Source organism: Stenella coeruleoalba (genome assembly GCF_951394435.1).
Source record: "Stenella coeruleoalba genome assembly, chromosome: 3".
Lineage (NCBI taxonomy): Eukaryota > Metazoa > Chordata > Mammalia > Artiodactyla > Delphinidae > Stenella > Stenella coeruleoalba.
Window position 1 is genome coordinate 21,733,826 of NC_137148.1, and position 27,610 is coordinate 21,761,435.

General features: G+C 37.1%; 1 long non-coding RNA gene across 1 annotated transcript in view; it reads right to left on the reverse strand.

Moving 5' to 3' along the window:
• Positions 1–1,171: 1,171 nt before the first annotated feature.
• Positions 1,172–27,610, reverse strand: part of LOC307183967 — a 63,690-nt gene continuing 37,251 nt past the window's right edge. Inside the window, exons 2-3 of the long non-coding RNA XR_013827643.1 lie at positions 7,429–7,526; positions 1,172–1,231 (exon numbers count right to left, since the gene is read on the reverse strand). This is a non-coding gene — a long non-coding RNA (uncharacterized lncRNA). The remainder of the gene's footprint in view (positions 1,232–7,428; positions 7,527–27,610) is intronic.

Here is a 27,610-nt window from a genome sequence, read left to right on the forward strand (position 1 = left end):
CTCAGCCGCCGTGGCTCACGGGCCCAGCCGCTTCATGGCACATGGGATCCTCCCGGACCAGGGCACGAAGCCGTGTCCCCTGCATCGGCAGGCAGACTCTCAACCACTGAGCCACCAAGGAAGCCCTCATTCCAGAATACTCCAAACTAAATAGAATCAGTAAGAATATACAATATACAATATGTGTAAAAATACTTTCCAACCAGTAAAATGTGAAAGATATATATTATAGAGTTTTCAAAAATGGTCTTAGGGCTTCCCTAGTGGCACAGTGGTTAAGAATCCGCCTGCCAGTGCAGGGGACACGGGTTCGAGTCCTGGTCCAGGAAGACCCACGTGCCGCTGAGCAACTAAGCCTGTGTGCCACAACTACTGAGCCTGAGCTCTGGAGCCCACAAGCCACAACTACTGAAGCCCATCCACCTAGAGCCCATGCTCCACTATTCACTGCAACTATAGAAAAGCCCACGTGCAGCAACAAAGACCCAACGCGGCCAAAGATAAAATAAATAAAAAATAAAATAAATAAATTTTAAAAAAAGGTCTTAAATTACAGATACAAGTTAGCTTTAGATAGATTACAGTACCCAGTAATTATATTAACTAACAGCATAATTTTATGGAATTCAAACTCTCAGGTTACATGGTTAGAGAGGTGAATACAAGTGGCTATATGTTTTAGATCTCATTACAGAAAAAAATCTCTTTCCAATCTGTAAGACATTTGTTTGAAATGATTTTTCTTCCTTCATTTTAAGATTCTTAGCACAGCTCCTTTTTGTAACGAGAACTGAGTTATGATGTTTCCACATTTTGCATCATGGCATAATTTAGTGCATAGTTTTCAAAACCATAATTGCTAACCATGTACTTTGCCTGTAGATTCACTTGAGAAATCTCATCCTTATCATACATCCTGCATTGAAACAGGCAGCTTGCTTGTACCTACAAATAATGTATTAATAATAATAATAATGAAAACACGTAAAGGGAAAGTATTTTAAAGTAAAATTTCCCAGGGAAAAAATTAAGTTATTAAGTGTTTGTTAATTAAGAAGGACTAAGGTCCTTTATCTTTTACTCTCTGTGGGGATAGAGCAGTGATAATGTATCTTCTGTGGTTCAAGGATAAAACCATATTTTTAAAAGAAAGAGTCAAATGAATATTAACCTGAGTGATTCTGTGAACTTGCAGGATGGTTGTTTGACTTGCAAAGAGACCGGACAGAACCTGTAAAAAGAAAACAATCTTCAAAAATCTTGAAGAGAAATGTGTGTAGTCTGGAAAAGAGGATGATAACTATCTTTGCACCTGGTGAGAAGCACAAAAAAATAACACTGTAAATTAAGTCAGTAGGAGATGTGTGTAAACTTGTAGTGCAAAACCTGATGAAAATGACATGGGTAATCTAAGGAATGTGGGGATATCACAGATAGCCAAATCATCTCTGTTGGGGCAATAGATAAATGCAAAATCCCCAATTTTATACAATTATCCTGCACAACTTTCAAATGTGACACACAAAACTTCCCTTGGGCATAACCATCCTATGTTAAACATGTGCCCATGTGTGGTACAATATCAGAGCTTCATGAGCTTACTTAATTTCCCTAGAGCAGAGGCAGTGACTTGTGTAGTTTCAAATGATTACCCAATGAAAATATTTTTACTCCAAAAGCTTATGCTAAGAAACACTAGGCTTAGAGCAACACTTTTTCTTTTTTTTTTTTTTTTTTTTGCAGTACGTGGGCCTCTCACTGTTGTGGCCTCTCCAGTTGCGGAGCACAGGCTCCAGACGCGCAGGCTCAGCGGCCATGGCTCACGGGCCTAGCCACTCTGCAGCATGTGGGATCTTCCCGGACCGGGGCACGAACCCGTGTCCCCTGCATCGGCAGGTGTACTCTCAACCACTGTGCCACCAGGGAAGCCCAACACTTCTTTTATAAGCTCTAAGTTTGTAAGTTTTATGGCTTTAGGAACTTGTTAATAACATCCAGTCCCAGGCCTTGTTTTACTAGTTGGAGCTTAAACTTAAGACAGGCAGAATTCTGAGAAGATCTCCCATGACTTTTGTATAATCCCCTCCCGCTGTGCCCTTCCCTGCCATAGGGTAGGCAGAACCTATGAATACGATGGAGTATCACTCCCATGATTAGGGTTCTTATCAGTTAACTTTTGTTAATCAGATAGGAGATTATTCTGGGTGGGCCTGACCTAGTCATGTAGTGTCTTAAAAGAAAGTGATGTTTTGAGAGATTCTCCTGCTAAACTCAGAGGAAAGAAACAAATGGCCATATTAATGAACTACACTGAGAACTGCACACTTAGGGCCTTAGTTCTACAGCCACAAGAGATGACATCTGCCAACAACCTGCAAGAGCTTGGAAGAGCGTTGAGTCTCAGATGGGATTGCAGCCCCAGCTAGTGCCTTGAATTTAGCCTTTTGAGAACCCGAACTGAGGACCCTGCTAACTTGTGCCTGGACTCCTGATCCATGGAAACTATGAGCTAATAAATATAATCTTTTTCAGCTGCTAAATGTGTGGTAATTTGTCACACCGCAATAGAAAATGAATACAATATGGTCTTACAAAATGATAACTAGTGTTCTAAAAATAATTTGTAATTGCAACAACTCAACCTCTCTGTAGGGTCCAGATGACAATTTAAATTTCTGTAATGCCAAGCAAAGAAATATAACTAAGTAAATAGAGCAGAATATTGTAGGATGTGTGGCAAATTGAAGGGTCAGCTGTAATCCAGCAATTGACAACCATGTTGAACGTGGCCAAATATTGCATTTTTTAAACAAACCAAAAAATCTGGTTGCACATTTGTTTGTTTGCTTGATTTTATCTGGGAATCAGTTGGCAGCAACATACCCCTTCCCCCTCCAACAAATTAAAAAAAAAAAAATCTGTGTTTGGACCAAAAAAAAGAAGTCAGTAGGACACCATTTTGTAACCTGTGGTATAAAGTTTAAGAATAAGTATATTTGCTTAAGCTCTCCTCTCTAATATCATCTTTATGAATGTTTGAGCATATGTAAACTCTTCTACTTTCTGTCTCATTGACTAATTTTATCCTCTACATTCATTTATCCATAAAATAAATACTTACTGAGTACCTACTATACAACAGACAGACACTATACAAGACATAATGTGCAAAAAACCCCCAAATATTCCAGCTCACATGAGGTATTTTTAGCAGCAGTATACACAAAAAAATAATTAAAATATATACAATGTAAATGTTCATAAGACCTATAAGGGAAAAATATGAAGAAATTATGGAGAGAATGCAAGATTAGAGGTGGGTGGTGGGTGGAGGAGGACTGTTTCATGTGCATGTACTTTATTCCAGGTGGTTTCCTATGTGCTAGACCAACAAGGGTAAAGAGAACATAATGTTTACTCTCAAAGAACTTATTATTCAGTGAAGTTGACATACAGGTTATTGAACTATATTCTAATCATCTGTGATGTGTGACAGCATACAGTAAAGTACGGCGTATTAATCAAATATATAGGAATGCCGGAAGTAGACTCTCAAAGTTCCTAGAAAGTATGTAAACTATATTTTAGTTAGCACTTTCAAATATTTGTTAGGCATTTTAATTAAATAACCTCTAAGTACCCTTCTGAGACTTTATGATTTAAATTGAAGATCCCACATGGTCCTGTAGGAAAATCTTTCCAAATTCTGGATGAGAATTCAACCTATAAAATTTGAAATCCCTGTAACATCCCATGAATCCTTTGGAAAGTAATTTTCCCCATAGATATTCATATAAAGTTCTGCCTATAAAGAATTTTGATATCTGTAAAACATAGAGACAGTTTGGTTCTGAATTTTGGAACTTTTCCAGAAGCACAAGAAACCCAAAAAATCTCCATTCACAAAGTAGCTATGTGACAATGGTAATCTGAGATACTTCAAAAAATTTTACCAAAATTGGAGCCCCACATGTCCTCAGGAGTCCTTGAGCTATGGTGGGGAAAAACTGGGAGACAGGAAGGATCTAGTCTAGGTAGAACAGTCACTCCAGGAACGAGGGGATCCCACCAGAAGGGAAACTGCCAAATCCAGGATGCAGAACAAACAGGGCTTAAGCGCTAGTGAAAGCCAATAGAGAAGGCAAGAAGTTTTCTCCGAGTGACCTAAATGTCTCAATGTCAGAAAGCTCTAGTGAACTAACATTTATGCAAACAAATTCAGTTCATGGCTTTGGAAATTAAGGGCTGTGTCTCTTGATGATGGTGGCCCATAACGTAGTCTGAGAAGAAAACAGGAAAGCACTGGAGCTGCACGAGTTCTCCTGCCCCAGGTTGGTTCTTCGTGTCAGAGGAGCTGTGGCTGCACAAAGACCCATGCTATAAAGTAACAACAGTCTCTACTGTCGCAATAGAGGAGGGAGCCTTTGAGTGGCAAAGCTTGAAAGCTTTCTTCCCTACCTTCACTCCTTCCTGAGGAACCTCTTGAAACAATTCAGGAAAAGTCAACTCATTCAAATATGAATGGAGTATACCTTCTGTAAAGACACAGTTACATGGACAAGGACTTGCTGAGAAAAAAATACAAAGTGTAAATTGATTTTTGCCCCCTACACACTGCTTTCAAAATATGGAGACTTTTCTTTCAAAGGTGCTCCTTGTTAGAAACCAGGGAGGATATTTTTAACTACCATGTTTAGCAGTAAATGAGTTTCCAAGTCTGGTGAGTGGTAATCACAAAATTCTCTTTTTGAAAGAGATTCTATAGTGAATTGTGACCATATTAAAAGTTCTCATGTGTTTTTCTCCCAATTTAACAGTCTTGTTTATTTTCTTAAACACTTTATATCTCTTCTAAAAATATCTGAAAAGTTCTCTGACTCCAAAAGCAAGGGGAAAATTACTGGCCCGTTGAAAGAAGAAACAGAAGACTGAACTAAATTGCTTTTCTAAGGGGCAACACAAAGTAATTACATAGTAAGGGGTTAAGATCTGGAACAAATTTAGCGGGATATAGTAGTTAAACATTGCCCTCTAAAACCTATAATACTGGGGGATTAAGATAAAAGTAAGCCACTCATTATCTATAATTGGTCACTTTTTAGAAAATAAATGAACGCTTTTTATGCTATTACTTGGGTACAACTGTTAAATTTTGTTTCCCTCTTTAAAAATCAGTGCCAAAGATTCTCAGTAGAAACAGGTTAACTATTTTTGCTCTTTATATAATTTTCTGTGATAAAACTTTGAATGTAGTTTCAACTTATTATACCACTTTTACCTGGACTTGACTATGCACATAATAAGATATTAATAATATATTTGGTTTGACTTCACCAGTTAACTTAGTCAAATTGTCAGTTGATCACTGTCACTGAATTGACTAATTCATCAGTCAGTGTTTCACAGTTGAAGCATTTTGCTGTAAAGAGATCAAAAATGTCTCAAAATATCTCAGTTCCTAGTAGCAAAATACAGTTAATTTATATCCCATTTCCCTATGAGGAGTTTGTCTACCTTATTAATCTCTCGTCTCAAGGATAGTACCCTCATGATGGTAGGAGTAAAGACCTTGGTCCAAATGGTTTCTTCTATGTCTTTGTTGGAATTTGCTGCACAGTGGATGGTCACAACTGCATCCCTGTGATCCTGCAGTGAGGAGTCTCATTGTCCATTTTTACCAGGCCCTTGTGGATGTCATGCTAACAATCACTTCAGAAGTTCAGGTGCTTACTTTTTTCCTTCAAACGTTAGGTCTTTCTTGTGGCTTCCTTGAATGACCTCACATTATTGAGCAGCCACTAATTCTCTCAGCACAGGTGTGTCCATCATGCGGCATACTGGTTTCTTGCACACCAAATCAAGGCTATGGGAGATCAAGGTACCATTTGGTACTTACCAATCTAGTCTCCATCTTAAACTTTGGCTTTTCTATTGCTCCAACACTCTGCTGGATGAAGTGGGGACACAAAGTCCCAGCTTATATGTTCCAATATGTTTTCCTCACTATCTGGGTGCCTTTTAGTGCTATAATCATCAAAAAACAAATAAGTTTTACTTTCAAAGTCTCTCCACCCTGTCATGGCACTGCCTTTTTTGTTTCACCTAGTGGAAATATCCTCTGCATTATAGTCTCCCTTTTTCCTACCCAATGTCTTCTTAGTGCCACACAGAAATCCACTAATCCAAGCTTAATGGCAGAGGAACTGCAAGGAAAAATATACTTCAATTGATTATAGTTACAGTAAGTCCCCTACATATGAAACGTCAAGTTGCAAACTTTCAAAGAGACAAACATGCGTTCACATGTCCAATCACGTAGTTAGTTCACGTGTCTGGCGTACATTGTCACGTGCGTGCATCCTCTACAAGTGGTTGTTCTTTTGTGTACTTTACTATACAGTACTGTATAGAGGACAGTAGTACAGTATCTTTATTTTAAGCCCAGGATGTCCGGAAGCAAGCGTTAAAAGCAGCAGTGATGCAGCTGGTACTGCTAAGAAGCTCCAAGAGGTAATGATGGAAACAAAAGTGAAAATAATTGAGACAGTGGAGCGAAGCAAAAAGCTGGCAGAAGTCGCTTGTTCTTATAACATTGAACTCCTTGCTCTGTGACAGGAGAAGATTACTAATGAAGACCTGATAGGATTGGAGGCCCAGAGAAAGGACGAAGAGAGACAAGAGGAAGAAGAAGTAATTGAAGAACCAAAGAGATTCACGATGCAGGAAATGGCAAGGGGATTTTCTTTATTTGAGGAGGCACTGTTAGTTTTTGAGGCACAGGACCCCAACGTAGGATGGTACACAAAGGTTGCAGCAGCCATTCAGAATGCAATCCAGGGCTACTGTGCCATCTATGATGAAAAAGAAAGACCTACTACCCAGACATCACTGTATCGTTTTTTTAAGAGGGTAGATAGAATTGAATCCAGCAAGGAACTGGAACCTGTGCCATCAACGTCAGGCGTGAGTGACATTGCAACTTGCCCTCTGTCTCCTATTGCTGACGATCCTTCAGCTCTACCATCTCCCACCTCCTCTCCCTCCTCCAGTCAGTAACTCTTCTTACCTGTTCACTCGATGCCAGCCCCTGGATGCCAGCTGTTGTACTGTACTACTGTACTTTTCAAGGTACTGGACTGTAAGATTTAAAATGTTTTCCTTATATTTTGTGTTTGTTTTTTATGTATTATTTGTGTGAAAAGTATTATAAACCTATTACAGTACAGTACTATACAGCTGATTGTGTTAGTTGGGTACCTAGGCTAACTTTGATGGAATTACGAACAAAGTGGACTTTCGAAAGCGCTCTTGCAACAGAATTCGTTCGTATGGAGGGGACTTACTGTATTTTTTTTAAACACCTCAAAGTTCACTATTTCATCAAGATTCCCCAAATAAATGTCAAATTTTCCCCTGAAATTACCTTACCTCAAGATTATTAGGTTCTAATAATCCATTCTTCTTTTCTTACTGCAGTAGGTTACAGTGCCCAACTCCTGTGTTTAATGGTAGCGTTCAAAATGGAACTGGAAACACACAAAAGAAAATTATTAATGTCATTATAATACATTATGTGCTCAGGGAGTAACAGTTATTAGCCATGTATTTCTTTTGAGTCATTCATCTTAATCAACCCATTTTAAATAATTATCAGATAATATCTGGGCAGGCTCAATAACTCAGGATTTAGAAACGCAATACAGAATTTGTTAATAATGATAATTATGGTTAGGGAACAAATGATATACAATTTACTAGTGACTACCAAAGACCCAAATTAATAAATGTCAAATTATAATGTTATATATGTGTGGTTTTGCTAATAGCATACAATCCTTAAACACTAGGGAACTGCTGAAACTTTTCGGTAAGGGTAGATATAAACATTGTCTTAGTTTAGTCAGGACCTTCTCCCTTTGTTTTTCTGAGTTGCAGTATTCATTGATCTTTTGAACCCCTTGTGTCCAAATCCCATATTGATTCATATCTATCATTTCTTTGCATTAGCACTTTGAATACCAATTATATAGTGTACTAATCTGTCCTCATTTAGACAGATATCATACTCTAAATGTAATATGTTCAGTTGATAAACTTCTGGAGCCAAAAGTGTTCTTTTCATTCTAGTCAATATGCAAGTTTCTTTTTTTTTTTTCGTTCAGTGCAGAATACAACTGGATATGGTTACTTCAAATCAATCTGAAAATGAAAACTACAAACCACAGCTGCTGGTTACTGGGACGTTATGTGTCCAACTTGCCCACATACAATTACTTAAATGAACCCACAGTGAAAAATTGTAGTGGCCTGAAAATCTGTCTTTTTATGTCTCTCTGAACTTCACTTGCTCAGAAAAAGCACTTTTTTTTTTTTTTTTCCTGAAAATACTGAGGCTAAGTGGATCTCGTTGAGGATATCTACGATCTGTTCTTTAAAAGGAATACCACGGAAACAATCTTTTGGTCCTAACATGCTTGCAGTAAAACAATATTTAATGTTTCCCCTGGCTCCAGAAGCTGAATTAGATTGTTCAGATTGTTTGCCCTCATTCTGAAATTAAATGCCTACCATAATTTGGCAAATATCTGACACTTGACATACTATCATTTTTATACTTGTTGGCCCAAAGAAGTGTATTTGAGTTTACATGACAATGACGCTAAGTAAATAACTGAAACTTTCAATTAGTCAAATATCTGTGGCATACTAGATGAAAAATATTTTAAGTTTTTATATTTGCTTTTCTCATTCAACTCTTTTGATGCCATACAAAATGCACTGAATTCAAATATTTCCTGTGAATCTACATTTAAACTCATAAATAACACAGTGGATAGTTATCATTTTCAGAAAAAATTAACGACTTTACATTTTGAAACCATCTTTTTTCACCTTTGACATTCTAGAAACTTTTCTCTATTTTAATGATTTAAATGTTTTCCAAATGAAATAAAATATGGTAAATATAAAAGCAGAGATAACAGTAATAATTGTAATGTCTATATATGTAATAAAATCCATTTCTAAAATTAAATTTCAATTTTGTCACATCTAAAATTGCAGTCATGGAAGTTTCTGGAATACCTATTAAATGAATACTGTCTATGAAAATTCTGTGCTAAACCATTGTTCTACAAATAAAAATAGCCCCAAATCACCATTTTGTCACTAATTAATATTAATACATTTACTTATTAAATGGAAAGGATCATCTAAAATAACTGAGAAGTATTTCAAAGCTAGTGACAGCTAGGACAACTCAATATTAACATCATGTCCTAAAAATTATTTATTTAACCATATATTTGACCAGAAAAAAAATAGTTTTCAAAGGTGATTTTCACTTTCAAGTGTGCATTTAAATGAATTTAAAATGTTGTAGCAGTGGAAATTCTTAAGGAGTTGAAATATATTGGAAGTTCACCTAGCAGTATGGATTTCCTTAAAGATAGAGTTATGTATAAAAGCTATTTAGGAGATTCATCAAACATGTATCTATCTCTCCAACTAAGTTTCACATAATTTTTTATTATAGGACTACTTCAAATCAAATTTTTAAAATCAACGTGCAGGAATCCGTGAGATCCACATTCAATAATTCAAAGAGATTATTTACTTTCTAAATTACTACCATTCTCTACTATGCAGCAGTTTACTGATTACCTTGAAATGACAGAAATTCTGCAACAAAATGATTCTCGTATAAAATGTAACGCTGAGAGGAGACCTTCAAGATGGCGGAAGAGTAAGACATGGAGATCACCTTCCTACCCACAAATACATCAGAAATACACCTACATGTGGAACAACTCCTACAGAACACCTACTAAACACTGGCAGAAGACCTCAGCCCTCCCAAAAGGCAAGAAACTCCCCACGAACCTGAGTAAGGCAAAAGAAAAAACAGTGACAAAAGAATAGGTATGGGACCTGCACCTCTGGGAGGGAGCTATGAAGGAGGGAAAGTTTCCACACACTAGAAGCCCCTTCACTGGTGGAGATGGGGGGTTGGGTGCGGGGGAAGCTTCAGAGCCACGGAGGAGAGCGCAGCAACAGGGGTGCGGAGGGCAAAGCAGAGAGATTCCCACACAGAGGATCGGTGCCGACCGGCATTTACCAGCCCGAGAGGCTTGTCTGCTCACCCCCCGGGGTGGGCGGGTCTGGGAGCTGAGGCTCGGGCTTTGGTAGGATCCCAGGGAGAGGACTGGGGTTGGCTGTGTGAACACAGCCTGAAGGGGGCTAGTGCACCACAGCTAGCCAGGAGGGAGTCCGGGAACAGGTCTGGACCTGCCTAAGAGGCAAGATACCATTGTTTTGGGTTGCGTGAGGAGAGGGGATTCAGAGCACCGTCTAAATGTGCTCCAGAGACGGGCGCAAGTCGGGCTACCAGCACGGACCCCAGAGATGGGGATGAGACGCTAAGGCTGCTGCTGTCGCCACCAAGAAGCCTGTGTGCGAGCACAGGTCACTGTCCACACCTCCCCTCCCGGGAGCCTGTGCAGCCTGCCACTGCCAGGGTCCAGTGATCCAGGGACAACTTCCCCTGAAGAACACACAGCGTGCCTCAGGCTATTGTAACGTCACGCCGGCCTCTTCCGCCGCAGGTTCACCCCGCATTCCATACCCGTCCCTCCCCCTGGCCTGAGTGAGCCAGAGCCCCTGAATCGGCTGCTCCTTTAACCCCATCCTGTCTGAGTGAAAAACAGACGCCCTCAGGTGACCTCCACGCAGAGGCGGGGCCAAATCCAAAGCTGAACCCCAGAAGCTGTGCGAACAAAGAAGAGAAAGGGAAATCTCTCCCAGCAGCCTCAGGAGCAGCGGAATAAGTCTCCGCAATCAATTTGATGTACCCTGCATCTGTGGAATACCTGAATAGACAATGAATCCTCCCAAATTGAGGTGGTGGACTTTGGGAGCAATGATATATATTTTGTTTTCCTTTTTTTCTTTTCTTGAGTGTGTATGTGTATGCTTCTGTGTGTGATTTTGTCAATATAGCTTTGCTTTTACCATTTGTCCTAGGGTTCTGTTGGGTTTTTTTTTTTTAAGTATAGTTTTTAGCACTTGTTATCATTGGTGGATTCGTTTTTAGGTTTGCTTGCTCTCTTCTTTCTTTTCTTCCTTCTTTTATTTCTAACTTTTTAATTTTTAATGATTATTTTTTATTTTAATAACATTATTTTATTTATTTATTTTTCTTTCTTTTCTTCTCCCTTTTATTCTGAGCTGTGTGGATGGCAGGGTCTTGGTGCTCCACTCAGGTGTCAGGTCTGTGCCTCTGAGGTGGGAGAGCCGAGTTCAGGACATTTGTCCACCAGAGATCTCCTAGCTCCATGTAATATCAAACGGTGAAAATCTCCCAGAGATCTCCATCTCAACGCCAAGAACCAGCTCCACTCGATGACCAGCAACCTACACTGCTGGACACCTTATGCCAAACAACTAGCAAGGCAGGAACACAACCCCACTAACTAGCAGAAAGCCTGCCTAAAATCATAATAAGGTCACAGACAACCCAAAAACATACCACCGGACACAGACCTGCCCACCAGAAAGACGAGATGCAGCCTCATCCACCAGAACACAGGCCCTAGGCCCCTCTACCAGGAAGCCTACAAAACCCACTGAACCAACCTTAGCCCCTGGGAGCAAACACCAAAAACAACAGGAACTACGAACATGCAGCCTGTGAAAAGGAGACCCCAAACACAGTAACTTAAGCAAAATGAGAAGATAGCAGATGAAGGAGCAAGGTAAAAACCCACCACAACAAACAAATGAAGAGAAAATAGGCAGTCTACCTGAAAAAGAATTCAGAGGAATGATAGTAAAGGTGATCCAAAATCTTGGAAATAGAATGGAGAAAATACAAGAAACATTTAACAAGGACCTAGAGAACTAAAGAGCAAACAAACAATGATGAACAACACAATAAATGAAATTAAAAATTCTCTAGAAGGAATCAATAGCAGAATAACTGAGGCAGAAGTAAGAATAAGTGACCTGGAAGATAAAATAGTGGAAATTAGTACTGCAAAGCAGAATATAGAAAAAAGAATGAAAAGAGTTGAGAATAGTCTCAGAGACCTCTGGGAACATTAAATGCACCAACATTCGAATTATAGGGGTCCCAGAAGAAGAAGTGAAAAAGAAAGGGACTGAGAGAATATTTGAAGAGATTATAGTTGAAAACTACCCTAATATAGGAAAGGAAATAGTCGATCAAGTCCAGGAAGTGCAGAGAGTCCCATACAGGATAAATCCAAGGAGAAACACACCAAGACACATATTAAACAAACTATAAAAAATTAAATACAACGAAAAAATATTAAAAGAAGCAAGGGAAAAACAACAAATAACATACAAGGGAATCCCCATAAGGTTAACAACTGATCCTTCAGCAGAAACTCTGAAAGCCAGAAGGGAGTGGCAGGACATATTTAAAGTGATGAAAGGGAAAAAACTACAACCAAGATTACTCTACCCAGCAAGGACCTCATTCAGATTCGATGGAGAAATTAAAACCTTTACAGATAAGCAAAAGCTAAGAGAATTCAGCACCACCAAACCAGCTTTACAACAAATGCTAAGGAACTGCTCTAGGCAGGAAACACAAGAAAAGGAAAAGACCTACAAGAACAAACTGAAAACAATTAAGAGAATGGTAATAGGAACATACATATCGATAATTATCTTACATGTAAATGGATTAAATGCTCCAACCAAAAGACACAGACTGGCTGAATGTATACAAAAACAAGACTCATATATATGCTGTCCACAAGAGACGCACTTCAGACCCTGGGACACATACAGACTAAAAGTAAGGGGATGGAAAAAGATATTCCATGCAAAAGGAAATCAAAAGAAAGCTGGAGTAGCGATTCTCATATCAGACAAAATAGACTTTAAAATTAAGACTATTCCAAGAGACAAAGAAGGACACTACATAATGATCAAGGGATCAATGCAAGAAGAAGATATAAGAATTGTAAATATTTTTGCACCCAACATAGGAACACCTCAACACATAAGGCAAATGCTAACAGCCATAAAAGGGGGAATCGACAGTAACACAATAATAGTAGGGGACTTTAAACCCCCAATTTCACCAATGGACAGATCTTCCAAAATAAAAATAAGGAAACACAAGCTTTAAATGATACATTAAACAAGATGGACTTAATTGATATTTATAGGACATTCCATCCAAAACCGGCAGAATATACTTTCCTCTCAAGTGATCGTGGAACATTCTCCAGGATAGATCATCTTTCGGGTCACAAATAAACCCTTGGTAAATTTATGAAAATTTAAATCGTATCAAGTATCTTTTCCGACCACAAGGTTATGAGACTAGATATCAATTACAGGAAATAATGTAAAAACTACAAACACATGGAGGCTAACCAATACACTACTTAATAACCAAGAGATCACTAAGGAAATCAAACAGGAAATCAAAAATACCTAGAAACAAATGACAATGAAAACACACCGAACCAAAACCTATGGGATGCAGCAAAAGCAGTTCTAACAGGGAAGTTTATAGTAATACAATCCTACCTCAAGAAACAAGAAACAGCTCAAATAAACAACATAACTTTACACCTAAAGCAAGTAGATAAAGAAGAACAAAAAACCCAAAGTTAGCAGAAGGAAAGAAATCATAAAGATGAAATCAGAAATAAATGAAAAAGAAATGAAGGAAACAATAGCAAAGATCAATAAAACTAACAGTTGCTTCTTTGAGAAGGTAAACAAAATTGATAAACCATTAGGCAGACACATCTAGAAAAAAAAAAGGAGAAGCCTCAAATCAATAAAATTAGAAATGAAAAAGGAGAAGTAACAACTGACACTGAAGAAATACAAAGGATCACAAGAGATTACTACAAGCAAGTATAGGCCAATAAAATGGACAACCTGGAAGAAATGGACAAATTCTTAGAAAAGCACAACCTACTGAGACTGAACCAGGAAGAAACAGAAAATATAAACAGACCAATCAGAAGCACTGAAATTGAGATTGTGATTGAAAATCTTCCAACAAGCAAAGGCCCAGGACCAGATGGCTTCAGAGGCAAATTCTATCAAACATTTAGAGAAGAGCTAACACCTATCCTTCTCAAACTCTTCCAAAATATACAGAGGGAGGAACACTACCAAACTCATTCTATGAGGCCACCATCACCCTGATACCAAAACCAGAGAAAGATGTCACAAAGAAAGAAAACTACAGGGCCAATATCACTGATGAACATAGATGTAAAAATCCTCAACAAAATACTAGCAAACAGAATCCAGCAGCACATTAAAAGGATCATACACCATGATCAATTGGGGTTTATCCCAGGAATGACAGGATTCTTTGATATATGGAAATCAGTCAATGTGATACACCATATTAACAAATTAAAGATTAAAAACCATATGATCATCTCAATAGGTGCAGAAAAAGCTTGTGACAACATTCCACACCAATTTATGATAAAAACTCTCCAAAAAGTAGACATAGAGGGAACTTACCTTAACATAATAAAGGCCATATATGACAAACCCACAGCCAACATCGTCCTCAATGGTGAAAAACTGAAACTATTTCCACTAAGATTAGAAAAAGAAAAGGTTGCCCACTCTCACCACTGTTATTCAACATAGTTTTGGAAGTTTTAGTCACAGCAATCAGAGAAGTAAAAGAATAAAAGGAATCTATTTCGGAGAAGTAAAACTGTCACTGTTTGCAGATAACATGATACTATACATAGAGAATCCTAAAGATGCTACCAGAAAACTACTAGAGCTAATCAATGAATTTGGTAAAGTAGCAGGATACAAAATTCATGCACAGCAATCTCTTGCATTCCTATACACTAATGATGAAAAATCTGTAAAGTAATTAAGGAAACACTCCCATTTACCACTGCAACAAAAAGAATAAAATATCTAGGAATAAACCTACCTAAGGAGACAAAAGACCTGTATGCAGAAAACTATCAGGCACTGAGGAAAGAAATTAAGGTTGATACAAATGGATGGAAAGATATACCATGTTTTGGACTGGAAGCATCAACATTGTGAAAATGACTCTACTACCCAAAGCAATCTACAGATTCAATGCAATCCCTATCAAACTACCAATGACATTTTTCACAGAACTAGAAGAAAAAATTTCACAATTTTTATGGAAACACAAAAGACCCCAAATAGTCACAGCAATCTTGAGAAAGAAAAACGGAACTGGAGGAATCAGGCTCCCTGATGTCAGACTATACTACAAAGCTACAGTAATCAAGACAGTATGGTACTGGCACAAAAATAGAAATATAGATCAATGGAACGGGATAGATATCCCACAGATAAACACATGCACATATGGTCACCTTATTTTTGAAAAAGGAGGCAAGAATATACAATGGAGAAAAGACAGCCTCTTGAATAAGTGGTGCAGGGAAAACTGGACAGCTATATGTAAAAGAATGAAATTATAACACTCTCTAACTCCATACACCAAAAAATAAACTCAAAATGAAGTAAATACCTAAATGTAAGTCCAGACACTATAAATAAAACTCTTAGAGGAAATCATAGGCAGAACACTCTATGACATAAATCACAGCAAGCTCCTTTTTGACCCACCTCCTAGAGAAATGGAAGTAAAAACAAAAATAAGCAAATGGGACATAATGAAACTCAAAAGCTTTTGCAGAGCAAAGGAAACCATAAACAAGCTGAAAAGACAACCCTTAGAATGGGAGAAAATATTTGCAAATGAAGCAACTGACAAAGGATTAATCTCCAAAATTTACAAGCAGCTCATGCAGCTCAATATCAAAAAAACAAACAACCGAATCCAAAAATGGGCAGAAGACCTAAACATACATTTCTCTAAAGAAGATATTTAAAATAAATAAAAGGAATCCAAATTGGCAAAGAAAAAGTAAAACTGTCACTGTTTGCAGATGACACAATACTATACATAGAAAATCCTAAAAATGCCACTGGAAAACTACTAGAGTTAATCAATTAATTTAGCAAAGTTGCAGGATACAAAATTAATACACAGAAATCTCTTGCATTCCTATATACTAACAATGAAAGATCAAAAAGAGAAATTAAGGAAACAATCCCATTCACCATTACAATAAAAAGAATAAAATACCTAGGAATAAACCTACCTAAGGAGACAAAAGACCTGTATGCAGAAAACTATAAGACACTAATGAAAGAAAACAAAGATGACACAAACAGATGGAGAGATATACCATGTTCTTTAGTTGGAAGAATCAATATTGTGAAAATGACTATACTACCCAAAGCAATCTACAGATTCAATGCAATCCCTATCAAACTACCAATGGCATTTTTCACAGAACTAGACCAAAAATCTTACAATTAGTATTGAAACACAAAAGACCTCGAATAGCAAAAGCAATCTTGAGAAACAAAAATGGAGCTGGAGGAATCATGTTCCCTGACTTCAGACTATACTACAAAGCTATAGTAATCAAGATAGTATGGTACTGGCACAAAAACAGAAATATAGATTAATGGAACAGGATAGAAAGCCCAGAGATAAACCCACACACCTATGCTCACCTAATTTATGATGAAGGAGGCCAAAATATACAATGGAGCAAAGATGCCTCTTCAATAAGTGGTGCTGGGAAAACTGGACAGCTACATGTAAAAGAATGAAATTGGAACACTCCATAACAACACACACAAAAATAAACTCAAAATGGATTACAGACCTAAATTTAAGGCCAGACACTATAAAACTCTTAAAGGAAAACATAGGCAGAAGACTCTTTGACATAAATTGCAGCAAGATCTTATTTGACTCACCTCTTAGAATAATGAGAATAAAAACAAAAATAAACAAATGGGACCTAATGAAACTTCAAAGCTTTTGCACAGCAAAGGAAACCATAAACAAGATGAAAAGACAACCCTCAGAATGGGAAAAAATATTTGCAAATGAAGCAACTGACAAGGGATTAATCTCCAAAATATGCAAACAGCTCAAGCAGCTCAATATCAAAAAAATAAACAACCCAATTAAAAAATGGGCAGAAGACCTAAATAGATATTTCCCTAAAGAAGATATACAGATGGCCAATAAACACAGGAAAACCATAATTCAAAAAGACACATGCATCCCAATGTTCATTGCAGCCTTATTTACAATAGCCAGGACATGGAAGCAACCGAAATGTCCATCAACAGAGGAATGGATAAAGAAGATATGTACATATATATAATGGAATATTGCTCAGCCATAAAAAGGAACAAAACTGGGTCATATGTAGAGACATGGATGGACCTAGAGACTGTCATACAGAGTGAAGTAAGTCAGAAAGAGAAAAACAAATATCGTATATTAATGCATATATGTGGAATCTGAAAAAATTGGTATAGACGATCTTGTTTACAAAGCAGAAATAGAGACACAGATGAAGAGATCAAACATATGGATACCAAGGGGGAAAGCGGGTGTGGGGGGCTGGTGGCGTGGGATGAACTGGGATATTGGGATTGACATATATACACTACTGACACTATGTATAAAATTGATAACTAATGAGAACCTACTGAATAGCACAGGGAACTCTACTCAGTGCTCTGTGGTGACTGAAATGAGAAGGAAATCCAAAAAAGAGGGATATATGTATATGTATAGCTGATTCACTTTGCTGAATAGTATAAACTAACAAAATATTGTAAAGCATCTATACCCCAATAAAAATTAAAAAAAAAAAGAAACTAGCATTAATAATAATTCTTTGCCAACATACCCAGAATCCTTCAACAGATCATCATGGCAAAGAGGCCTCCAATCTGAATCATGTTCTATTTTAGTTTCTTGAAACAAAAGTATCTACAAATGCAGCACTGTGTGACTTAAAATGCATTTTCACATGAATTATTTTATTTTTCAAAATTAGACATGAAACAGACAGTGTAGGAATTATATAACCATGCAAGTAAAAATCAATAAATGAGGACACTAAGGCTCACAATTACTAATTATATAAGCCATATGAGTATTCTTTAATGCAAGAATTAGAACAGTGATCTTATGATTCTCCCATCAGTTTTAAACTATTAATATTACTGCCCAGTTATAACTATGGAGGTATAGAAGTGGTTAACAATACAAATCACAGTTTATGTTGCATAAAGCCATAAAGATGTTCAAGGTTCTTATTTCATTTTTATGTGCACTAATGACAGTTTGTATTTATTATTATCTTCATATACATGTGAATAGGTGAGGACACTCTCCTTCCATACGCCTCCTTTATTTTCTGCCGCATTCACTTTATGGTCTGCTGCCTTTAAAAACACATTGCTATCCTGGGCACTCTCACTGTACACTCCCCTTTCAGCGATAAGTTGTAATTTTTTTTTTTTTTTTTTTTTTTTTTGCGGTACACGGGCCTCTCACTGTTGTGGCCTCTCCCATTGCGGAGCACAGGCTCTGGACGCGCAGGCTCAGTGGCCATGGCTCACAGGCCCAGCCGTTCCGTGGCATGTGGGATCTTCCCGGACCGGGGCACGAACCCGTGTCCCCTGCATCGGCAGGCGGACTCTCAACCACTGCGCCACCAGGGAAGCCCTAAGCTGTAATTTTTGAAAGACTCTGTGGTCTTACTGTTAGCCCTTATCACATTAGTGCATAACATGATTCCTTACTGTTAAACAAATTCATAAAATCCTAGGGCATTGCTAAGGTCAAAAGTTTCTCTAAAATTTATTTTTATCTACTTAATTTGGAAGCATCACTTTGCTAATTGTATAGTTTATTTATATATAAAATGCAGTGGATTTTCATTTTGCTGAGACATTTCAAAAGCATATATTTACAACAAAATCTGCCTACATATACTAATTCTTTTAGTGTTTTGTACAATGGCAGTTTTATAGGATTGTTTTTCTCAAGTCAACTTAAGGCTTCAAATTTCTTGAATACATGTCACAAAAATGTTTTGTTCTTTTATTATGCAAGTGAAGCAAGCATTCCAAAATGAATCACTTTTGTGTTCACATGTCTGACAGATTTTCTGATGGGTACTTAAGTAATCAGTTTATGCGAGAAATTCTTGGAAGAAGAATAAGAGAATTTTTTGGTATATTAATTTAAAATAGGGTTGGGTAGGAAACATGTCATCATAGATTGTATACATGAATGAAATTTAGTCTATCACTTATAATTTTAAGGTGTGTTGCATTTACTTAAGAAAATTTATGACATGTGGTTCCAAGCAGCACTCATTTATGGGTAAAAGGGATGTTTTTCACACTTGTGTCACAGAGCACCAAATGTGCTGGCAGAGAAACCAGGAAAATCATCAAAGATATCCAGAAAACATAACAATCACCAAACTTATTGGTACGCAATGGCAGAATATGGGGCAGGTGTTGTTAAATAGTGTGAGAGGAAAGAAACCAAGTCAGAAGACCAGGTAGATGAGCAGATTTTTTATAAGAATGTGCAAGAAAATCCTTGGAACTCCAAAAGTACTTGATTAAGGCTTAATCAGGAAACGGATACTAAAATAAGCTACCCTGTGCAAATATAGCTCGTGAAAATATAAATTAAATAAAATACAAATAAATAAATCTGTTCTATTATTTTGCCTCATTCCCAAGAGCTGTATTTTCTACCTAACATAATATTTGAAAATGGTAAAACAAATGTATGGAGAAATCAACCTGAATTCAACATTCAATTTTGCCACCTGAGTGTGTACACTTGAACAAGTTATTCATTTTCTATAATAGTTTATTTGCATTACACACATAAAACACAACTCAATTTTTTTTCCAAAATTATGGTAATGTAACTTCAAAAATCCAGAGGTGGAACTAAATCAGGCACATTTTGATCTGAAATTTCCCAATGCAGTCAGAATTCGTCCTTATCAATTCTTTGCTCCTCTGAATTTTGGCTTCAGTTTGAGGCTGGTACTCTTCATGACAGCAAAAATTACTGTGTGCCTTTTAGTTCTTAAAAAAAAACATATCATTCCATTTCTAGGACAATTCCTACCTTCCCAGAAAATGATCTAAATTTACTATGATTGATAAGGTCAAATGTCTACCCCAGAATAATGCAGGGCTGTCAGGTAAATGGACAGACTGATTAGCTTAACTTAGGTAAAGGGTTTGACACTTTGAACCAGAAGTGAAGTAGCTTCCCTGGAAGAAGATAATTCAGTTCCTAAAGTGTGTGTGTGCAGGGGTGAGGCGGGTGGTTATAAGAAGACAGAGAAGTTCATTGTTGCTAAGAGAGCAACTATCAATTATCTGCTACATTATTTCATCAAGTTGTACAAATTAAATAAGATAACGCACGTATAGCCATTTACACAATATGTGGCCCCTATTAAGCAATTACGTTTTCAGCAATAATGATGTGATGTTCTTAGGATGTGAACTTACAATATAGAAATTCATTTAGGCAACTAAACCAGCTTCGAGGCATCTTGGGAATTGGGTATTGGTGTCTCATTCTGGAGTTCCTAGTTTAACATTGAAAGCACTGTTTTTATGTGAAAATAAGGATTATAATACGTATCTGTGCTGGAAGTACACATTGGAAAAGGTTAGTGCACCCACTAACAGTATAGAAAACTATCTGCCAAGGAAGACTATCTGAAAGAAGAGCCAAATGATCTGCAATTATTCTCAAATGCCTTTTGAGAGGTACACAGAAAAGACTAGAGACTACATTAACCATTTTCTAAAGTGAGTGAGTAGTAGAAACCATTGTACAGCTATCCAGTTACAGAATACATGTGGGCAGTGCACTGATACTGGTGCCTTACCAAGCAAGAACAATGTGTTTCATCTTTACCACATAAAGGGGGTATATAAAAGAAAATAGTACCAGTTAATTGCTAACCGCCACACAAAACTTTAAATAGTTCTTCATCATAAAAGCGATGGTTGTACAGTAAACGTCCCTGAAAGAGTTCTCTACTTGTTCTTCGTATTGGTTCTCTGAATTGGCAAAATTAAACTACCCTATATTTCAACATTTTCTATATGCTACCTAGTCCTGAACTATTTCTATAGCAATTAAATCACTAACAAAATTCATCTCAATTTTAAATACTGACAAAGCAGAGGATTTCCTTTGGAAGAATAAATAAGTAATTAAGTAAAATAATCAGATGCATGAAAAATTTTGTTTTTAAAATAAAATCTCTGAGGAAGTAGATCAATAATTGAATTAATTAAAAAAATAGGATGTTTATGAAAATTTTACAATTTTTATTATCAAAAATTTAAAAGGACTATGCATAAAAAGAGAAAAATTTAAATTGGAAAATATCACAAGAGTCAGAAAATATGACTGGTACATTAAACACATATTGGAGATGTCAAATAATCAATTTAATGATGCAACAAGTCAGAACAGCGAAGGTGAAAATATTGTCAAGATTTTTTTTCTGAAAGGGATGGTATTTTAAAGTCAAGTGAAATAAAAGTAAGGAAGAATAAATACACAGAAAAAAGGTAAGGAAGAATAAAGATACAGCAAATTTAACATTAACATTGTATAATAGGAATTTAGAAGGAAATAACAGTTTACAAGAATCAAAATAACTATTTAAAAAGAGAATTTATGGGGACTTCCCTGATGTTCCAGTGGTTAAGCATCCGTCTTGCAATGCAGGGGACACCGGTTCAATCCCTGGTTGGGGAACTAATATCCCACATGCCACAGGGCAACTAAGGCCGCGGGACACAACTAGAGAGGCTGCGCTCTCTGGAGCCCGTGCACCACAACTAGAGAGAAGCTTGCTCGCCGCAAGGAAACATTCTGCAAGCCGCAACTAAGACTTGATGCAGCCAAAAAAATAAATTTAAAAAGTTTTATAAAAGAGCATTTATGATGTAGAAGCAAATAATAAAGCTTCTACATAGAAGCTTTGAAAACAGATTTTCAAATCAAAAAGGCTCACAAAAAAGCAAGGTAATATGAACAAAATGTGACTCCAAGATTTAGAAAATCTGATTGTAAATTTCAAAGACAAAAAAAAATCCCATCTGCATATGGAAGAGGAAATGGTTTATAAAAAGAAAGAAACAGATATAAGTATGTGAGTGAACACAGAGGATCAGATTGTCAAATCAGATTCATATAAATCAGAGTTCTTCCCCAGGATCAAGCTTTACTAATAACATAAAAGAAGTAGACAAATAAAGAGACTCTGATACACCTGGGAGAGTTGGGGGTTTCTGCATGTCTCTTGTTCTTGAATTGGACACACATTCTCTGCCCCAGAGAGAAAGAAGTCTAAGGCTTGTGTGTTCCTTCATACAAACGGCACCATTTAAGGTAACAAACATCTTCATTTCATACCAAGATTGCTGAGTATTTTGTATAATATTTTCAGGAAGTCACATTTCCCTAAATCCTTGGATGTTAGCTTTGCTTACTTTAAGTAATCCTAAGCCAAAAATAACCAGCTAAGAGTTTCCTTAGATAAGTCCTCTCCTTCCTTCTAAACAATATTAGCAGTCTTATTAAGGAGGAGTTTTGTTTAACACAGTTACAAGGCATTTAAACCAGGTCACCTTCCTCTTGCTCCAGGAACATTCCTCCAGTATTCAGGAGAGATGAAACACAATCCAGCTGCTTTAACATTTTCCTCCCAAGTGTATCCCTTTTAGTCCAGTATCCCTTGCCATATATTTTTCAAGTTGTTGTTCTTATTTGGCTTAGAAAATTTTCTCCAAAATCTTTTACAAAATGATAAGGCAATTAACAACCAAAAGACAACCAGGATTTGAACCTTTTAATGGGAAATAATGATTCCCCCTACCAACAGGGTAATTTTGACTATATGCCTTCTACCTTCTCCTTAAGTCAGACTTTCCAGCTCAGCAGATGTAAGATTTACCACAAAGTTAATAATAACAATATTTTCACAGAAATTATACTTGATCCCTGATCCCAGGCACATAGCATGTGTTTTGGCAAATAAACACTCATAGAACTATCTCTGCCACTTGGTAATGGAGGGATTCTCAATTAGCCTTAATGAAGCTAGATGAGGTAAATTTATGTCACAAACCAATATGCCTCTGGAATACATACTGTCAAAAATAATGTTATTGCTATGATGTTTGGGGCATCAGCTTTTTGGGGAATGCTTATTTAGTCTCAGGCCTGGGACCACTAGATCTGAAAAACAAAAGAAAAAGTGATGTCTTTCTTATTTACATGGGGCACCATTCCTTGGATGGATCAATAATCTCATAGTTTGGTGATTTGGTCCATGTGTTTCTGTCATCTCTTAGTCCACAAATGCAAAGTCTAATTTATCACATACATAGAAACAGGCAGCTATTTGGGGGAGTGGGTGCCGGAGATATGACCAAGGTATCTGATTGGGCCTTACAATCCTTTCTGAGTCTGCAACTATGTTTTTTTTTGGTGGCCATCTACATTATCCACTTTACTTCTTCAAATGTCCCCAAAGATTTCCATACATTCTGAGCCTATTTACCTAATTATATATAAGTGTGGCTTGTCTTTGTCCTAAGATCTTGTGAATATTCAAATGATGCACTAAGAATGGGAGCTTGGTGCTTCCTCCACTGCTTTAAAAAAAATGTTTCTTAACTTCAACCACTGTACAAACTTGGCCTTGCCCTCCTCCACCAAGGTTGTACCATCTCTAAGGTGTATTGCTTCTGATTTCCAAAGAGTAAAGTATCACTCTATCCAGAAATTCTCATCAGTGAATCAGGTGTTCAGTTTTGCCTTGGCTGGAACAGAATCATAAGGCCTTGATCAGAGAGTGATGGGAGGAGAAGGTCTTTGGATGCTTCTATCCTTGGCCGTTTGGATAGTTAATCAACATATTCCTGAACGCAGTAAGCTCCCCTTGAATTCTGCTCCTTTAATATGTTCTTTAATATAATCTACCTTATGAGTGGGCTTTGATATGCTGCTTCCCCTCTTGTTTACTAGCCAAAGGCCATTTCCCCAAACTATTGAATACAGCCTAATATTCCACCTCCATTTCAGTCTCAGTGCTAAGGCAAGATACTGGCTTTTTGTTCAGTCTTTTTCAGATTCTGTGGCCTTAATTAAAGCAATAAATTCAGCACCTTATTTGAGAATCATCTGTTATGAACCACGATCCTCATAACTGGATTTGAATTCCTTAAGAGTAGGATATAGAGAGAGTGAGTTTGCTAAGGTGTTTAAGGAGTAGGAAGTGGGGTTGGAGCTGCTTCCTTCACCAATCAAATTTTGATCATAAACCGTCAAACTCTTAATAGAAAAACTCCACATATTTATGTTTATCACTCCATTTTTATAAGCCAAACAAACAAGTCCACCCAGCTGATCTGGCTGTCATTTCCTCACCTGCCTTTTCAAGTCTCTTCATGCTTTCTTTCTTTTGTAAGGTGCAGACCTTTTCCCACATTATGCAGTCCCTCTGTACGGTACTTAGCCAGTTAAGATCCTGCCTGATGACTATTCCCTTGGTTTCCCAAGAGCAAGCTTACACAAGGCATCCAAGATCAAAAAGCCCAATCAACATCCCTGTCAATGGCATTAAACTGTTTTTGTCTATGATCATTATAAAAGTAGTATAAAGTCACATATTGCTAACATTTCAACCTCTTAAGAAGGATTCTTTTTGTGTATGGAAAATTATAGGGCAGTTACCCCTCTCAGGGTAGATGTGCCCAATAGTTGCATTTAGCTACTGCTGCAGATTAGCTGGCATATTTCTGGAAGATCCTACCCAAGAAAGTTTGCTATCTGTTGAGGATGGATCAACTCAAATAATCCATTCTATTCAGTAGAATCAAAATCTAGTAATGTGCCTTCTGAACATTACTTCTGAGAATATAACCCTGTATAATTCACTAGGTTTCCGCTAATATTGTTCTATGAAACAATCTGACTATTTAAAAGAATACTCTCCTTGACATCCAGATATCTGTATATTCTTACAGATAATAGATGACCCTTACTGAGTTACTTTGTAGGTGAATACTACATTTCCCCACAGCCATAAGGCTGCTTATGCCAAAGGCTTAAGAAAGCTTTCCAGTGACAGGAAATATTAGTCTTATATATGGATCTTTCTGCCAATTCCATCTACTCTTCTTTTAGATTTTTAGACTGGACAAGAGTTGTTAGTAAAAACTAAGGAATAGAAATTTTGCTACTTTTCCTTCAGACTTATACTGCCCAACAATCTATTTAGCCAGTTTCACTGGATCTATTTTCTCCAAATTCCACTGATAAGATATCCCAGATGAATTTACCCCATTATTTCCCTCATACAAAGGATGGGTAGGTAGTAATTCTGTCATCAGAGCCTCATTACATTTTCCCATCCCCACCCTTATCTTTTAAAAAGTGTTCTAGCCATTATGATTTATGAGTCTGTAAAGTAATCCTGTTCACAATGCTACTGAAAGCTAACACAAAAATTGAATTGTCAGATCTGACTCACACAAATCAGAGACGTTACTCAGCATTAAATACTACTAATAATCTGAAAGATACAATCAAGCAAGAAGAAAGGAAAAGGTGGGAGGGCTCTGGCATATTCTGCATGGCTCCTTCGTACTCCAGTCTCATATTGGACACATTCACTCTGGCTCAGTGTGATAGATGAGGTCACTAAGTGCAATTCGTGGGCTACCTCACCCAACAGAGTTTAAATTGTGAAGCACCTTTGTTTTATACCCAGATGATTTCAGGATTTGTATGACATTTTCCAAGGAGTCACGCTTCATAAATCCACGGATTCTAGGTTTGTTTACTTTAAGCAATCCTAAAGTATAGTCATTTTGCTAGGACTAAACGATACATAGTACTCTCTTCCTAGCAAATATCAGAAGTTTATCTACCAGTAGATCAAGATATAACTACATTTACAAGAAAATAAGACGAAAACACCAATCTCCTTCCCGAGGACTCCCCCCAGCCCCACGGCATTCTTTTGTAATTTGGAGAGACATGGATTTCAGGCCAGCTGCTTAACTTCTACCCCTACAACCCAGGATGGGTTTAGTGTTTTCTATAATTCTAAAATCTATAAATTAACAGGTAACAGTGTCAGAAACTTGATGGGAAATGAGTTTGATCCAAGAATCCCAAATCTAAAAATACATGTTCTACATACAACATAAACAATGTATGTCCAAGTATAGATAAATTGTTTTAATGCTTCACATAAATATTTACAAAATATATATATTTTTTGTTTGTTTTATACATTTGGTTCCATTTGAGTTAATTCTGGCACATGTTGTGGTATGGATCCAATTTCATCTTGTTTCAAATTGACTCTCTACTTTACCAATATCTTTTATACAGTTCTCTTAACTCCATTGATTTGAGTTATTCTCCTCCGTATGTAACAAATCTTCATAATATGTTGGTTCTATTTCTGGATTTCTATTCTATTCCATTGGTTTTTAATATTCATCATAAACCAATGCCAAACATGTTTTATTATGGGATGTATTAGTCTACCAAGGCTGCTGTAAAAAATGCCACAAGCTGGGTGGTTTAAATAACAAATTAATTTTTCACAGTTTTGGATGCTGGGAAGTTCAAGATCAAGGTACTGGCTGATTTAGTTCCTACTGAGAGCTCCCTTTGTGACTTGTAGATGAGTTCACAAAGCCCTTTGGTGCATATGTGAGAGAGAAAGAGAGAGAAGAGGGAGAGGGAGAAGGAGAAGGGGAAAGGATAGAGAGAGTGTGGTCTGGTATCTATTCTTAGAAGGATACTAATTTTATCTGATAAAGGTCTTATCCTTAACATCTCATTTAAACCTAATTATTTTTTAAAGCCCCTATATCCAAATTCAGTCACATTGGGAGATAGAGCTTCAACATATGAATTTTGTGGGAACACAAACATTCAGTCCATACATGGGATCTTATCATATATTTTATTTTCTAGTAGAAATCTTCCACCCTGTATGATAGCACATCACTTTCGGGTTATTTTTGCTATTTATTCTTATTTATTTTCCTATATGAATCAGTTCCTCTCATTCACACACAAAAAATGATTCAATATGAAGTAAGTTTAATACAATCAAGATATTTCACATATGAGTATGTGTTTCTATACTTATAGTTATGTTTATGTGTCTTTGAATCCTTGTAATAAAAAAACAAAATTGTTTTCCAGGATTCATGAACATTTTCAAAAGCCATATTACCTATATCAAAGCGTTTGTTAAAAAGTCACAATACACACCATAAAGTAAATCTAATAAAACACAGTGTATGGGGCTTCCCTGGTGGCGCAGTGGTTGAGAGTCCGCCTGCCGATGCAGGGGACATGGGTTCGTGCCCCGGTCCGGGAAGATCCCACATGCCGTGGAGCACCTAGGCCCGTGAGCCATGGCCGCTGGGCCTGCGCGTCCGGAGCCTGTGCTCCGCAACAGTGGTGAGAGGCCTGCGTACCGCAAAAAAAACCCACAGTGTATGATCAAAGTACAAAGAAGGAGATATTCGTAAGAAAAAATAATGGATTTCCCACTCAGTTAAACACTTTAGGTCAAAGCAAAAATAAAAACAGATGGAAAATATTTTTTAA